Source organism: Schistocerca piceifrons, chromosome 2, assembly GCF_021461385.2.
Source record: "Schistocerca piceifrons isolate TAMUIC-IGC-003096 chromosome 2, iqSchPice1.1, whole genome shotgun sequence".
NCBI lineage: Eukaryota > Metazoa > Arthropoda > Insecta > Orthoptera > Acrididae > Schistocerca > Schistocerca piceifrons.
In genome coordinates, this window is record NC_060139.1 from 550,127 (window position 1) to 568,556 (window position 18,430).

At 42.5% G+C, this 18,430-nt stretch overlaps 1 protein-coding gene across 1 annotated transcript in view; it reads right to left on the reverse strand.

Moving 5' to 3' along the window:
- LOC124774948 (cytochrome P450 9e2-like) overlaps nucleotides 1-17,978 on the reverse strand; it is a 118,833-nt gene extending 100,855 nt beyond the window's left edge. Inside the window, exon 1 of the mRNA XM_047249657.1 lies at nucleotides 17,922-17,978. The gene's annotated coding sequence lies outside the window, so the exon portion shown is untranslated. The remainder of the gene's footprint in view (nucleotides 1-17,921) is intronic.
- Between the last annotated feature and the right edge of the window lie 452 nt (nucleotides 17,979-18,430).

An 18,430-nucleotide genomic window follows, 5' to 3' on the forward strand; every position in this document is an offset into this window, starting at 1 on the left:
TAAGGGTGTCGCGGGATAGGTTGTACAGAGAAATAACTTTTAAGAAAAATTCTATTCTTGCACCGTTTCCGAGCTAATTAGCACTGAAGTTATCAAATCAGGCCGTTGCGAGAGCAAATTCAAATGCCCCGCCAGAGGGGGTGTCGCCAAACGCATTCTTCGTTTGGTTTCATAAAGGCCCACAGGAGAGAGATTAAAAATTGGATATGGGTAGGTAGTAAGGATCGAACCCGAACCAACGGCTGAGCAGTCTCGTGTGCTGTCGTCTACGTTGTGACAACAACTGCCACTAATAACTGTATCTAGCAGGCTATTTGAAATGCGCGCGCAACGACGTTATTGACTAACTTCAATGCTAATGGAAACGGCGCAACATGTCGCCTTTTTTCCTTAATTATTTCTCAGCACAATCTACGCTGCAATACCCTTACAAACTTTTCAGACTGTCTCTGACCACCCTTTATAAGGCGAGTGAACAGCTTGAAATGTCGAGGGACCACTGTGGAGGACACAGAGAAGCTTGTCCACGCTTGCCACGTCTTCTGTAAACTATCTATCAGCGTGGTGTTGGGATACTCCATTGGCCAGCAAGCACCTCAGACCTGTTCTTGGATAGAACTTGTGTGCGACTAACTCGGACGCCAACTCCGTTCAGTTTGAGTCCCAGTACATACGATACCAGCGACCAGTTACCGCAGCTGTGGGTTAGCTTGCCTCGTGAGAGGATACAACGGCTTCGTAACTCCCTTCTCAGCTAAACCAGTGTATGCACATCGTACAGGCAAGTGGCTTCATACTGCCAAGTTCTTTGTAAATTTGACTCGATTTTTTAAGCACCGAAGTAACACGGCACACCCTCTCAACCGATGAAGTAATTTCGTTTCCTCCTTCCCTTCTCGGAGCGTCATGTTGCCTGGTAGTGTATACTGTCTGATTACACTATCACAGTCAAATGTTTAGAGCTCATCACGACATTCAAATAGACAGAGGTTACCGTCTGGATTGTAAAAGATGAAACAGTCGTATAGGTATAGCTACTGCGAAATCAGTTGTCGAGATTCATCTGAAGGTCTATCAACAAGTACTGCTGCTATTCAAAATACTTTGTTTAAGCATACTACCACCAACACATTTACGAAATATGTTCCTAATCTCTGCAAAGGATACCGAACATAAAAAACAAAGAACTTTGAACCAGGGACAGCGCTGTTTAAAATTGGTTTCTTTGTTCCCAGTCGAAGATTGTATCAAATGTTAGAGTGGTTTACTAGGTATGGCCTTGTTCGTAACTGATATGCCCTTGCCTTTCTCTGACCTTTGAAATGACTTAAGTAGTGATTTACAGTTGGACCTACCTTTTGACGTGACCTCTGAACATGTGGTATTTTTCACTCTAATAAATCACTGATAGACAAAAAAGTCTTAGAAACGACCGGGGGTCGATTGCCACGCCTAATGGATTTGTAATCTGGCACTTACTGACATCTTCAACTTTCGTAGTCCTCTCTTCCTCAGCTGCGTGTAATATTACGGTATACTGATAGTTTTTACTTGTGGATCGTCTGACAGCAACTGAATAAAGCTCAATTTTAGTGCCATACCCGCTTCGCCTTTATTTTCTGCAAGGCATCATTGCATTGAAGCAAGCGCTCAGTTCATAGTGCTGTGGAATGTGGGAAAAAACCGCAAATTGGCATTCATAAGAAGAAGAACAACAACAAAAATGCAACAGAGCGTAATATGTAAGAAATTGTCCACGCAACCTGCCACTGATGATGCCTTGCAGAAAAGAAAGGCGAAACGCGTATGGCACTAAAATTGTGTTTTATTCAGTTGCTGTCAGACGGTCCATAAGTAAAAACTATCATCTGGCACTTATTCTCCACGTCACTTCAGTTAGTGTGAATAACAAGAGTGGGATGTGTTTCGGTGTAAGATAGTGTCATCACCTAAAACGAATTACAGCATTTAAACCAAATCAGAGGTTCCATCACCCTGAAGAGATTCGCTTCTGATCGATAAAACCTCGGATCTAGTTTAATAGTTCACATAGAATGATACACTGTTCCGTACGAAAGAATTTCATTCTATTTGACGTTGTCTGCGCAAGCCTAAGCAATTGTGCAAAAACAAGCTCACTGTAGTCCACATTAACTCTAAGAAAAAAAGATGTTGATGTCTGAGGAATATCTTATTGCTCCGAACCATACCGGCATTCACGGACAGATATGTGGTGCATCTGAGGAATATCTTATTACACTGATCCAGATCGAATTTCAGAAACAAAGAAGTAGGCAACTGAGGAATAAGTTACTGCACCGATCGAGACCGAGACTCAGAAACAAAGATATTGCGTTCCTGAGGAATATCTACCTGTAGAGTGGATTTCTATTTGTGCTATCTGTGAAGATTTCGTTTCCTGCCGCCAAATTCTTAAGAACTAACTCATATGAAATTCTAACGAATAATGTAAGGGCTTTCAGTCATACCTTCCTAACTATACTATGAAGTATATCGTGACAACCCAAAAAGCAGCGATGAAAATGAGAGGAGAAAGTACCAGCAGCCTTGAGGATATTCCAAACCGCTTACAATATCTGATGGACATCCTTATGCTTAATACCAGTAATCTTTAGGAAATCAGGCACTGTAGAGAACGATAGGCTCTTTTTCTTCAGAAAGAAAAATCAATGAATTAAAAGAACTGATATATAATTTATAATGGAAAGCTCACTTTCACCCTGTCTCATAATAAAGTCAAATTAAGACTATTAAATGATTTAGTAATGTTTCAAACGGAAGTTCTGTGGAACGCAACGTCGTGGCGCTCTTGCTCTAGGAGCGGCACAGCAGGTGCTTGCGGGCGGGCCGTGTCTGTTTGTTTGGAATTCCTTTCACGAGCTATTTCGGCCTGTGAGGGAGCTTGGACGGGTTCTGAGAATGAAGAAGTTCTGGCAACGAACATTCTGTGCTGGATGTTAAGCCTGAGCTGTAGAGCCAATCAGTGGGTCAGAACTCCTGTCGGTGAAATTTTGTTGTAGTTCAATCAAATTAGACGTTAAGTTGGGCACTTACACAAAAAAGGGAAACTCGGCAGAAACGTTCAGGATTGTGTCCAGATCAAAATACCACAAGTCCCAAATAATCCACTTTGTGGAAAATCCACCATCTTGAAAAGATCTCCGCTATAGTGGAATTTTCGAGCTTTAAACATAGCAACTGATCCAAGCGTCCGATTGGGTTAATTTTTGTGCGAAATGAATGAGTTCACGCATCACTATCTACCAAAAATTATTTACTATAGTCCAGTTTTGCTTTTCAGTTATATTTCCTTTAACTCAACTAGCGCTGAGAAAAATTGAACTAAAAGTTTGCACTTTTATCACACTTCGCTGATTTTTTTAAAATTACAAGTAATGTTGTAACGTAAAATAAAAACAAAATACAATGTAAATAATGTAGGCGAGAGGGAAAAATTGCAACAAAAGTACATTGTTTTTCATAGAAGTAGGCAGAGTTGCTGTAAGCTGAAATGGTTCACCCACTGGCCTAAAATTAATGATAGGAGAACGTTATCTGAAAAAAAAACTAGCTCCAGAACGGATTTTATAAAAAAATGGAAGAAACAGTGGACAGGACGTTTTGCATTTGTTGTTATTACCGTGTTTATGTAAACACTTCAGTCACCGTTTCGACTTCGTCTTCGATATGAGTCGTCGAAGTTCACCCAATTTGGGCACCCACATGGCAAGCGCAGTAGCCACACACATTAGTACAGCTTAAGCAGCTTGTACTGCCTATCCACTTGTTTTCGCAAGCAGATTTACAATTGCATTACATAATGTGAGGTACTTGCTCCGGTGCTGGTTCGTCTTGAGTCGCAATTTCCCTAAGCTGACCGGCATAAACGCCCCTACCCACCACCACTCTTTTTCCGGAAGGTGATTTCCCATTCGTATTTGAACCCAAAGGGAATGATAGAAATCAATTAAAGATCAATGGTTTGTGTCTATATTAGACAAGATTAATGAAGATAACGCCTTCCTCGTCTGGTGGTGAGCTCTGTAAGAATGATGTTTGTCCGCAGCGGATGTTGGTGGAAGTGCGGCCAAATCAAATGTTGCTGTGATGAACTGCTTTGCAGCACTCACAAGGTTTTCAGGATGCATTTCCTTTAGGTAGATGTGAGCACATTTCGCTTACAAGAGGAGACCACGGCACTGGGATCACAGACTTACTTGACGCTTTTTACACATTCAGTAAGCCATTAAAACAACATAATATGCACTACTCTGGCGATTCCGAGAAAACCGCAAGAGAAGTTTTGCGCGCCTGTCATGTGACTGATGTGCCTGTGCGTAGTGCCAGGCGTCAGAGATCGTGGTGGTCAAGTGATTGCCGGCACGGTAGCTCAGCGTGTTTGTCAGGGGGCAGCAGTGCAACGAAAGATAACGAAAAAAATGATCAATAAAATGAAGTCGTTAGCGTACGAGCTACAGGAGACGAATTTGTATGGGGAGATGGTTCGACTCCCACTCTAACATAATTTTTTATGTATACTTTTTTCATCACTGGTCATATGATTTAACTTATGACATTTGAGAGCTAATATAATTAAAAAACCACGTGTATTTGCATGAAGTTTTACTACCTACTATTTTTAATTAAATTTAACTATTAGAACAAACATATTTATAACTATAGACAAGTAAAGGAAGAAATGCATAGAGTTTGCCTGAAAATGTATGCTTGTTGATTTGCGAAATCCCTTATACATGCAATCTGGTAAGGCACCTGGAACTACTTTGCAACTCAAGGCTTCGAGCTGCAGACACAGAGGCAGGCCCCATCTGGCAGTTAACCTGCGTAGCGATCAGGCATAGCTAGTGTAGCAAGAAGGAATAGTGTAGGCGCAAATTTTTTGAATATCACATAATTTACACTTGTACTACAAAAGTCGTGATTCGGAGAGGGAGGGGGGGGGGGGGGGGTGAGGTAGCTGAACAATCGCCGCCTCATATACGTTCGTCTTACGAGCTCCAACGCTAACCACTTGACCACCATGAACTCTATAGTTTGGCACCTACATACAGATACATCACTTACACAAAAGACAATGAAACTTCTCCTTTGTATGTAAAAAAATTACAGTGCTGGAAAAACTCTTACGTTATTTGATTTATAACAGGTCAGCAAAACTAAACGTACTGACATTGTTTTATCTTTACTTATTCTGATCATCACTAAACTGACACACAGTATTTTAGCGCAATGCAATCTGACTTTCAATAATCCCTACAAAATAATAGCCCTGACTAACAATACCTATACCTTTCATGAATCACTTACCTCACAAAAATCTTCGTTACTCGAACTACTGCAATACAGCGAGTGCCAATACTGCCAGCTAAATAAAAGATTCCAACTAGCGGCCCGCATCTCGTGGTCGTGCGGTAGCGTTCTCGCTTCCCACGCCCGGGTTCCCGGGTTCGATTCCCGGCGGGGTCAGGGATTTTCTCTGCCTCGTGATGGCTGGGTGTTGTGTGATGTGCTTAGGTTAGTTAGATTTAAGTAGTTCTAAGTTCTAGGGGACTGATGACCTAAGATGTTAAGTCCCATAGTGCTCAGAACCATTTGAACCATTCTAACTAGCGAAGGCACTACTGATAGGCATAGTTAGCAAATGAAAGTTTTTGATAGTGAACAAACAGTGTATTTACCTTAATAGCGTTCAAAAGTCATGATATATATATAATTTTGAGGCATACAATTAAACAAATTTCCTTTCTCTGGCGGACTCTCAAAACTCCGCCATCTCTCTCCCCACATCCACCATGCTGGCGGCTGACCACCTGCCCAACGCTACGCGCTGTTCACATCAAAGTGCCTAACACTACACAAGCGAATATTCCAACAATGAGTCCAACTAGCCACAGACTGCACACAGCGCAGCCAGCGACTTCCATACAGAGCACTACGTGGTGTTACCAACATAAAAACCTAAACACCCTACTTACAACACCTAAGACTTATCTTACGATTTCCTAGCATTTGCCAGAGTAGCGCACCTACTATTTGCCCATTATGTTCTTTTGACGGCCTACTAAAGGTGTACAAAGTTTGAAGTAAATCCGTGCTCCCAATGACGTGGCCTGCCTTGTTAGCTGAAATGTCTCGCAGAGTAAAGAAATGGAATTATGCCTTCGATGCAGAACAGGCGAAGTTCTTCTCTGACAGACAGTGTCTACTAGGACACTAGTAATACTGTATCCGAACATTACAGCTTTGATTTTCCCACTGATCCGAATTACCTTACATTTTTCCACATTTAGGGCTAGCTGCCATTCATCACATCAACTGGAAATTTTGTCTAAGTCGTCTTATGTTTATCTAGTCAACCAACTTCGACACTTTGACGTACACCACAGCACCATTAGCAACCATCTGAAGGTTGCTGATCATCCTGTCAGCCAAATCATTTATGTGTATAGGGAACAACAGCGGTCTTGTTACACTTCCCTGGGACACTCCTAACGCTACCCTCGCCGTAGCGAACAACATACTGGATTCTATTATTAAGAAGTCTTCGAGCTACTGACATATATGTGAGCCTATTCCATATGCTCCTACCTTCGTTATCAGCCTGCAACGCGGCACCGTGTCAAATGCCTTTCGGAAATGTAGAAATATGCAAGCTACCTGTTGCTCTTCGTCGGCCGGGGTGGCCGAGCGGTTCTAGGCGCTACAGTCTGGAACCGCGTGACCGCTAAGGTCGCAGGTTCGAATCCTGCCTCGGGCATGGATGTATATGATGTCCTTAGTAAGGTTTAAGTAGTTCTAAGTTCTAGGGGACTGATGACCTCAGAAGTTAAGTCGCATAGTGCTCAGAGCCATTTTAACCATTTGTTGCTCTTCATCCATAGTTCTCAGTATATCATGTGCGGAAAGGACAAGCTGAGTTTCACACGAACGATGTTCTCTGTACCCACGATGATTCGTGAACATAAGCTTCTCCGTCTCAGGAAAGTTTATTGTATTCGAACTGAGAATATGTCCAAGGATTCTGCAGCAAACAGAAGTTAGGGATATTGGTCTTTAATTTTGCGGATCCGTTCTTTTTTGGGTTTCTTATATATTGGAGAAACTTGCGATTTTTCCAGTCGCTAGGGACTTTGTGCTGGACGAGAGATGCAAGAGAGATAACGGGTCAATGTCGTAGAGTACGCTTTGTAAAATTGAACTGGGATTCCATTCGGACCTGCTGATTTACTTACTTTGAAGTTTTTCAGTTGTTCCTCTACGCCAGATGTGCTTATTACTACGTCACCCATACGGGTAGATGACATCATGATGGCTAATCCCCGTTTCTGTACTGACATTGTCGATAAGGTTCGGCCTATTTGTAGCTACAAGGTCGAAGATATTGCCACTGCGTCGGAGCTGCCAAGCTAGCTGCTCAAGACAATTTTCAGAAAATGTCTCCTAAAGTATTTCGCATGACAGTGTCTGTACCCTCCTCCCCCCCCCCCCCCCCCCCCCTCCGACGAATTCATGAACATCCCAGTCTGTACTCGGGAGGTTAAAGTCGTCTCCAACCAGTACTGCATGATCTGTGTATTTACGTATTATTGACCGTAGATTTTCTTTGAATGTCTCTTGTAGGTTACAGTACGCTTGTTCGCCCACTGCTTGAATACTGCTCAACAGTGTGGGATCCGTACCAGATAGGATTGATAGAAGAGATAGAGAAGATCCAACGGAGAGCAGCGCGCTTCGTTACAGGATCATTCAATAATCGCGAAAGCGTTACGGAGATGATAAACTCCAGTGGAAGACTCTGCAGGAGAGACGCTCAGTAGCTCGGTACGGGCTTTTGTTAAAGTTTCGAGAACATACCTTCACCGAAGAGTCAAGCAGTATATTGCTCCCTCCTACGTATATCTCGCGAAGAGACCATGAGGATAATATCAGAGAGATTAGAGCCCACACAGAAGCATACCGACAATCCTTCTTTCCACGATCAATACGAGACTGGAATAGAAGGGAGAACCGATAGAGGTACTCCCGGTACCCTCCGCCACACACCGTCAGGTGGCTTGCGTAGTATGGATGTAGATGTAGATAGAACTGTCACAACAGAATGGGGTGCCCGGAAAAAACATCCAACAATTAACTTGGTTGCACCCAGACCTGTTACACGCGATCACGTGACTTCACTGTCACACTCAACTTCGACCTCAACAGAGACAGTATTTTTGTGAACTGCAGTGAACACTCCCACTGCTACGGGCTCTGTCTTTCCGATATACGTTCCACGACTCGCTAAATATCTCTAAGAGATCCTCCAGTCCGCTTCCTGACGATTGCCCCACCGCTTCCCAAGAACGACATGAGCATGTGAAACCCACCGAGGCGCGAAACACAAGACAATGGGCTGGCTGGCTTCCCCAGCTGAAAAAAACCATGTCCAAGAAACAATGTTGATCGAACGTCACCACACATCATGACTACTTTCTATCTTTTCACATCTCGAAGACAGAAAGAACACGGGTATGAGCGATGGTAGGGTTGGAAGGAGCTAGACTGACGAATGGCAGTGGATGAACTTTAGACTTTTTGCACATATATTAACCGGTATTAATAACTACATCTATTAATCCATTCCAGTCCATCCACAGAACGTTAATGAGATGAGATTTTGTTATGGGTGCTGGACTTGTGGTGCTGACGTTTTGCACAACAATGTGTGCAATCCCGAGTCTGAGGTTAGGGCTGTTGATATTTTACAAATATCGGAAATCCGATACATCGATATTTTAAGAAGTAGTACAATCGGTCATCGATAAATTGAAAATTAATGTCGACATTTCGACGGCAAACATATTGACGTACCGGCCTGTAAAAATATTAGCTACACATAAATATATTACCTGTTTTAGTGCTGTATTTTTAAGTATTGATTCATTATTAGATATCCTGTACATTAACAAGCTAGCAGCCTGATTATCTTCGTTAGAGGAAGAGTTGAAAGAAAAACGAGGCACGCTCACACTACGCGATAGCCACTTTGCTAACAATGGTTATTGCATGTAAGTGGCACAATGAAAGACGTTCTGTGGGTCCGTCGTTCGGCTTCGTCACATGTCGGATTTCTCGTATGTACTTCATGTCAACATACCTGTTTTTTTTTTTTAATATTATTTCTGCAAAAGCCAGCGACCCAGCAGTTGCGTCAAAACTGCGTGGTGAATTTAAACGTTGCTGTTTCTGTTGGTAGCGCCGAACGCTGATTACGTCAGAGTTTCTCCTCACACGTCTCCAACCACGACAAAGAGCAGTCTGGTCATTTAGATTTCTGTTCATAATTTTCAGCAACTATTCTTGAAGAATACCGACGTGAAGAAGTAGCACACTAGCTGAGATAAAAATAGTTTTTTCACGCGCCTGGTATGCTATTTTTTCACGTATTCTACTACAATTTCTATATTACCGAAAATTGCGAAAAAATATAACAAAATAAAAATATCGGTCCTCGATGTTGCATTTCGATATTGATATATCGATATACGTAAAGCTGAAGTGATATATCCGACATATATCGACATAGCCGATATATATCGACATCTGCTATTTATATCGACATATCCTGTAAAAAATATCGAAATGTCGATATTTTATTAACAGCGTAAGTACCGGTAACAGATCGAGTGAACTTCAGACGCTGTAACTCTGCTGTCGAAGGTGGCTTGTTGCTTCTTGGGACCGGATCGCATGCTTCAACAACCCTTGCAGGCGTGATGCAGCAAATGCCTCCCTTTAGCGTGGAAGGTATTGTGACCATCCAATGCCCTCAGGATGTGATATATTCTTTCACTTTGGGTTGACTCTGCTGCGCAGTGGCGGTCTCAACATGTGTTTGAGACTGCAGCAACGGGCGTACACCAATTTCTGAAAGCACATCAGGCAAGAGCTTCGAGCCACAGCGTCTATGACGAATTATCCCTGTTCCAAATTGCAATCGAGAAATGAACGAACGAGGGCGGGCAGCAGCAACTATCGAATGAGTGACGGTTGTGGCCTTTCTTTTCGTAACAGTGCCTTCTTGCAATGGTTTCCGAGTTTCAAGAACAACTTTCAGGGAACTCTGAAGGGTCGGCGGTATCTGTTCTGCATTTCCAGATCAAATTAGTTCTACCGTTGGATAGGTGAAACACTCGTTAACTTGGGAGCGAATGTCCTCACGGAAAACTGTTGCCGCTGTTTCGATGATTCTCATTCTTTCGTCTCGTTTGTACCACGCTTCATTGAAAACCCGATGATCATTTTCTGTAAAACAGGTAATGCTTTTCCTTTCAACTACTCGGGAATTGGGCGCAAAAATGAAGCCAATCGCACACTTCATCAGTTACACAGGTTAAAACGAAAAAAATTCAAGATGGCGGACTTTAGGTAAAGTATATTTTTGGGGATCATTGGGATTTTGATCTAGACATCATCCTGAGCGTTTCTGCCAGTTTTCAGCTTATTTTTTATAAGGTCCATCTTGGGCAGATTTTTTGATTAATTTGACTGTGTGAATTGGAAAGGAAATTAACAGGGAATGTTTTCTTTATAAAAATCTGCTAGGAAATCATTTGTTACACGATAGACACTGATACGGCGGAAGCGTGGGTGGTGGGATTGGAGTGTGATGGTTTTACTGGACATATCTTTAATTCATCATCAAAAACGGAATCTGAACATTGCACTTCATTGTAAGAGCAATTTCACTATAGGTGATCATAATGCGGGAGTGACAATAAAAGCATATCCTGATGACATTTTCATGACAAAGAATTTTAGGACAAATATCGAAAGATACGGTGACAGCAACCTCGCAACAGGTAGTACTTTCTGCTTAACAATCACGAAAGACATCTACAAGTAGTTAGCAATGTCCTTAAAAATAAATGTTTCACACAAAACTCTCTAAATAAACAATTATCTTGGCACACATTGAAGTCTTCACATAACCTTGACGCAACTGGAACACTTAACTTTACAGAATTAAGTGCCGAAAATCTGATATCAGTAGCTTCACATATTTCGAACCATCAATGTCTAACAAAGTAATCTCTGTGCTACCATTACAGTAAACATTTAAAGGCAATCTAATGAGGGCAAGCTTCATATTTTAATTTCTCAATAAAATATCACTTAAAATACCTACGGTTACAGACATGTAAACAAAAGACAAGCCAAACTTAAAACTAATTTTAAAACGAGAGACGAACGAGAAGTAAACTTGACATTGCAAAACAAGCCCTTCACTTATACTATACACTAGAGTGTTCAAATTCTCGGCTTAACAAGAACACAACTCGTATGAAGAGGCAACATTAACTCGACCCACCAAATTATACAAACATGCTTAACAGACACAACTAAAAAGACAACGCCGTAACGAACCACAATGACAGGCAAAATAATGTCGCCCGTGTACAGAATCAACCAGAGTGACAGGCAAAACGACGTCGGTCATCCACACGATCAACCACAATGTATGACCAGCGATGTCACCCAATTAACAATCAACGATAATGTCTAAGGAACAACATCATGCAAACGCTAAGGAAGAGAATTTTACACCAGTCACAGTGCTGCACCACCCCACGCCAGTAAGGAGCAAAACACGGTAAGTAGCCCCTACCGTTACAGAACCCACGGTGAAGCACTGCGAACAAGCTGACAGTCACTTAAGTCCGGTGACATCAGTCTTCTGACTGGTTCAATGCGACCCGCCACGAGTTCTTCTCCTGAGCCAACCTCTTCATCTCAGAGTAGCACTTACGTCCGCAATTCATTACTCGATGTATTTCAATGTCTGTCTTCCTCTACAGTTTTTACTCACTACAGCTCCCTCTAGTCCCACGGGAGTAACTCCTTAATGTCTTGACAGATGTCCTATTACCCCGTCTCTTCTTCTTGTCAGTATTTTCCAAAAATTCCTTTCCTTTTTGCGGACGACCTCCACATTCCTTACTTCATCAGTCCGCCTAATTTTCAAAATTCTTCTGTAGAATCATATCTCAAATGCTTTGATTCTCTTCTGCCCCAGTTTTACCACGGTCCATGTTTCACTACCGTACGATGCTGTGCTCCAAACGGACAGTCTCAAAAAATTCTTCCTCAAATTAAGGCCTGTGTTTGGTGCTAGTAGGCTTCTCTTGGTCAGGAACGCCCTTTTTGTCAGTGATAGTTTGCTTTTGATGTTCTCCTTGCAGCGACTGTCATTAGGTATTTTGCTGCCTACGTAGTAGATTTGCTTAACATCATCTACTTCGTGACCATCAGTCCTGACATCCAGTTTCTCGTTGTTCTCATTTCTGCTCATTCTCATTACTTTCGTCTTTCTTCGATTTACTCTCAGTCCATATTCTTTACTCATTAGACTGTTCATTCCATTCAGCAGATCCGGTAATTCCTCTTCACCTTTCCTTTGCCAAACTGATATCCATCTAACAGATCCTCAACTTTTTCCCGTTCTTCTGTATATTACTCTTGTCAGTAACTTGGATGTATGAGGTGTTAAGGTAATTGTGGGATAATTCTCGCACTTGTTGGCTCTAGAATTCTTAGGAATTTTTTGGATGATATTTTTCCGAAAGTCAGATGGTATATCACCAGAGTCATACATTCTACACACCACTGTAAACAGTCGTTTTGTTGCTACCTCCCCCAATGACTTCAGGAATTCTGATGGAATATTATCTATCTCTTCTCCGTTATTTGATCTTAAGTCTTTCAATGCTCTTTCAATTTCTGTGTCTAATACTGGATCAACCATCTTTTCCATCTCGACTTCCGCTTCTTCCTCAGTCACTTCAGACAAGTCTTTCCCTTTATAGACGCCTTCAATGTACTCTTTTCACAAATCAACTCTCTCCTCTGCATTTAACAGTGGAATTCCCATTGCACTCTTATTGTTACGACCCCTTGTTTGTAATATCACCGAAGGCTGTTTTGACTTTTCTGTAAGTTGAGTCAGTCCATTTCTTTTTCGTTTTCTTCACATTTTTCATGCAGCCATTTCGCCGTATCTTCCCTGCGCTTTCTTTTTATTTCATTGCTAAGCGACTTGTATTTCTGTATTCCTGAATCTCCCTGAATATTTTGGTACTTTCTTCTTTCATCGATCAACTGATGCATTTCTTGTGTTCCCCACGGTTTCTTCGTAGATATCTTCTGTGCACCTGCGTTTTTCTTTCCAACTTCTGTGACTGCCCTTTTCAGAGATGCCTTTTCCTTTTCAGCTGAACTGCCTACTGAGATACTCCTTATCACAGTATCTAAATGCTTCAAATGGCTCTAAGCACTATGGGACTTAACATCTGAGGTCATCAGTCTCCTAGACTTACAACTACTTAAACCTAACTAACCTAAGGACATCACACACATCTATACCCGAGGCAGGATTCGAACCTGCGACCGTAGCAGCAGCGCGGTTCCGGACTGAAGCGCCTAGAACCGCTCGGCCACAGCAGCTGGCTATCGCAGTATCTATACCCGCGCAGAACTCCAAGAGTACTTCTTCATTCGAAAGTACTTCCGTATCCCACTTCTTTGCGTATTGATTCTTCTTGACTATTCTCTTAAACTAAAGCTTCAGCATGATAATATGATCCTGTCACTTCCGCATCCACAATTTTCGGAACATGACAAGCACAGCCCCTACGTGGGTGCCATACTCCGTACACACCACTGCGATGGTGGCCGGCAGACAAACTGCACTCGTTTCCTTAACTCCGCAGCGCCCTTCTCGGCGGTGTACTCCATACGTGGCAGCGAGAAGTGGCAATCAGCGGGCACTCGATGCCCAGAGCTCGTCTCTCTCGTCTCTGCACTCATGGCTCTGTGGTCACACCTACGTGATTCTAGTACATAGGCTGCCTGCTACCAACGCACTCCGGCCCAACGTGTGCTCAGTTCCTCGTCCCCAGGCAGTTTCGTGACGGAGATCCGACATTAGCTGACGATGGTTCATTTCCTAGTTGACCACAGGTAACATGAGCCACATCACACACTCGGCAAGCTTCTCCGCTATCACCTGTGAGAGACGATCCTGGCATGGTTCAGGTCAGAGAATGAAATACGTACTACAGCTGATCTAATGTTTTCTACTTCATTGCAAGCTGAGTGGCTAAAGGTATAGGAAAGCTGCTGGGTGTGACGTCACGTCACTCATCCAGGAGTCCTCAAAACTGCAGTAACACATTGAGGCAGGGATTCTAAGAAGTGTTGGAAGATATATTGTTCCACATATGTTGTCATACCACTCAAATTATTCTTGTGTATTTAATTTTCAATTCATGGAACATACAAAGTCATCCACAGTCCGGTCGTGAAGGGTCGACTGGGTTAAGATCGAGTGATCTAGGTAGCAAATATCAAACTGATTGGAGTGCTCACCAAGCCATCTACATGCACAAAAACACCAGTGGCATTTCGTATTTTTCTGTTGAAACATGGTCTGTTCATTGGGGTGCTCTCATCCAAGAAAGGGACGCAACAGGTCTACAGGATTGTCCACATAGCATGTAACTGCCAATGGTCCCCGCAAACGCTCAGTAGGGTCAAGCTGAGACATGGTGAGGACAACTCAGACCATAAGTAAGCAACCTCCTGTCTGGAAAAGACCTTGTTGACACTCAAGACCCACTGCATCACAGGGTATGCACTACATTCAAAATGGTTCAAATGGCTCTGAGCACTGTGGGACTTAAACTCTGAGGTCATCAGTCCCCTAGAACTTAGAACTACTTAAACCTAACTAACCTAACGATATCACACACATCCATGCCCGAGGCAGGATTCGAACCTGCGACCGTACCGGTCGCGCGGTTCCAGACTGTAGCGCCTAGAACCGCTCGGCCACCCCGGCCGGCGTGGTGACAGTGACACCGATGTAGACGCCTCAGCGAAGTGACACGACCTGGAACTTTCTGCATCTGTTTGCAGTTAGAATAAGGAACAATCTACAAGAAGAACAGAGACTAAGGACAGAAACAATTTTACTACAGCATTTACGATTGACGGGGACACCAAACACTGCTGTCCAATCGCGAACTTCAACCACGTGACATTATTGTATCATTTTCAGAATAGAATTTGGCAAAATGATACACGGTTTTCAATCGTCCTTGTACCAGACTCCTCTTTTTTTTAAAGAACGACGAATACTGTATTTGTTTGCTAACGGGTAATGAGATGTCTTAAATCGAAGTTTTTTTATAGTACACAATGTAATTCTGTTTTTCAAGTTTCATACTTAAACAGATTCCGCTGTCATTGTAATTTTATCTGCGCTGCTGTTTCTCATAACCTCTTAGTTAACTACGTATTACTTTGGTACTGTTTTCTATGCTGTCCTGTGAACTAATATGTTGTAATATAGTGGTTGGTTGCATTAATAGATAGTATTTCATCTTTTCTTTCAAATGAAGTTTTGTTTGCAAGCATAACATGAAGAATTCGAAAGTAAAGACAAAATTGTTTACATTATTAATGTGTTTCAGTGTTATTTTAATTTTAAAACGTAGCGCAGTTCCTCTACTAAATATGTTCAGGTCATTTATATCTTTAGTATGATGTATCTTTGTAGCGACTTTAGTTGTTAAACCTACTCAAACTACGACTTTTCATATGCCATAGCTCTTGATGTTCACCTGAGTTCCTACGCCAGAGGAGAAGTCACGACGCACACAATCCAAGCGGGCCGTTGGATTCTCACGCACACTAATTTCGTCGCGCTCTGATTGCATACTTTCATGATTAAGAAAATGCTTTCAGTGACTCGATTAATTTCTACAAATGAAGTGAGATAAGGAAAATACACACAAACTGAATTGACTAGACAAGTCAGAAAAACCTTCACTTGGCAAGCAGTTTCAAGTGAGCCTCTTTGTAAGTCACTTAGCTATTCACTCAGAGTTTCATATTTCTATGTCGCCAGTAAGGCCCACAATCTGGTATGATAGTGGAGAGCCTTACAGGACTGGGGTTGTACAAAAGATTTACTTTTGCTTGTCATCTTGTTCTGAAGTTATCTTGTCATTGCTGTATGCGAGCCTGTAGCGCTGTCTGCAGTCCGGTATTACATAAATGTTTCGGATCTGTACCCCACCTTGATTATACTATTGCCTCAAAGTCTTGCTGACATAGGAAAGTTTCCAGGCATGACTAACCGACGTAATGCTACGAATGTGTTTCTGCGATATGTAGTTAATTTTAGGCAGTGGCTATAATTGATGTTGCACCTACAGATGAGTCCGTATCTCGCCTTATTTAATATCGTCCTGCTCCTTTTAGACACGCTCATATTGCCTAATTACACTCTCACTAACGATGAACTGCACTGTGAAATCAGTGTAGATAGACAACTGTGTGAGCTCCAAGTAAAAGTGACGCAGAATTACGGTATTTCTTGAGTGGGATGAACTGTTAGTGTGCACAGAAAATGGACTGGAAGCAAACCAAAGAAACACGGAAGTAATGAGGCGTACCAGCAATGAGACAAGCGATAAACTTAACATAAAAATTAGGCATCACATAGAAGACGAAGGGAAGAAATTGTGCTTCCTTAGAAGCAAAATAACACATGGAACACGAAAACAGGAGTGCATAAAAAGCAGACTAGAATAAGCAAAGAGAGTATTTACTGTTATCAAACATAGGCCTTAATATGAGGAAGAGATTCCTGAGAATGTACGCTTGGAGTACAGCACTGTATGAAAGTGATTCATGGAGATGTGGTGCTACTTAAGGGGACTGAAAATCAAGCTAATTCGTAAGATAAGAAATCAGGGGGCTCTCTGCAAATTCGACAAGGAATGGAATACGTGAAAAATTCTGGCAAGAAGAATGGAGAACTTTATAGGACTCACGTTAAGACATCAGGGAATTAATTTCTTTGCGAGTAGAGCGATCCGTAGAAGGGAAAAAGCTACCATTGCGGAAGGCAAGAGACTGGAATACATTCAACAAATAATAGAGACGCTGGTTGCTTGCTAGTGCTGCTCCGAGGTCAAAAGGTTAGTGCAGCAGGGGGCATTGCGCATTACAAAAACGTGAATTATCACAACACAAGCCACTTTCGACCTAAAAATAGTCGTTGTTGGTGAACTGCGCAACCAGCCGCAAATACTTTTTAAATGATTTATTTTAGTGCCATAATCATTTTCGGCCTATCACGCCCATTTTTGGATGGCTAATATTTTTCGTTATATGCCATACATGTTTTGATTAACAGCGTGTCAAAATGGTTCAAACGGCTCTGAGCACTATGGGACTCAACCTCTGAGGTCATCAGTCCCCTAGAACTTAGAACTACTTAAACCTAACTAACCTAAGGACATCACACACATCCATGCCCAAGGCAGGATTCGAACCTGCGACGGTAGCGGTCGCGCGGCTTTGGACTGTAGCGCCTAGAACCGCTCGGCCACTCTGGCCGGCAGCAGCGTGTCGTACGCTGCACACTGCACAAGAATATATGAATATTTAGTGCCACTTTATCAGTGTGGAACAGACGAATTGTTGTTGATCAAAACATCTACGTAAGGAAAAATCTTATCATTTTAAGATAGATATCTTAGCCTGAAACAGGTAATGGCACTGAAATAAAAGATTTAAATGGTATTTGTGGCTGGTTGCGTCATTCACGGCTATCGTTAACGGCCGCGGATTTCATAAGATCCAACTTGGAAAAATAAAATGGTCTTTGTGCCTGAAATGAATTCCGTAAGACGTTATTTGATATTCCAGCATGAGACTCACGGATTCTAGCGTTATGCTTTGCACATTAAATAAGAGTTATTTTGCTCAAAACAACTTCTCCCAAGAAGCACATCACCACTTACTAAAAACAATAAATTAATACTAACCTCCACAGCGAGTGTGCAGACGAGAGACTCCCAGCGTGCGTGACGTTCGTCTGTAGTGGTAGGGCCTCCGCCGCGCACGTCAGTGCCAACGAGGAGGGGGGGGGGGGGGGCGGTAGGGCTGCACCAAGGTCAATTCAGTTGGCCGCAGATGACGCAAAGCAGCAATGGACTGGATACGGGCACACGTGACAGACAGACAGAAAAGGTTCTCATTCTGTGAGGATGCTTGGCGATTGCTGACATTCGTTTACAGCTTCTTCAGCATCCTTTGAACAAAGCGGTATTGGGGAAGGTAACTGACACGTCCTTATCGTCGTTTCAGGTCGCTAGTAAGAAGGATCTACTTGTTGTTAAGCCTTTTTTTTCTAAAGAGGTTCAATGTTACCTTAGACACCACTTGGCACGGTACTCTGTGTGAAGTTTTCCCCCGATATTCTGATACACGTAAGTAAAAGGGCTTTGACATCAAGTTGGCCCTCGCTAAAAACGACCTACAAGCGATGATAGGG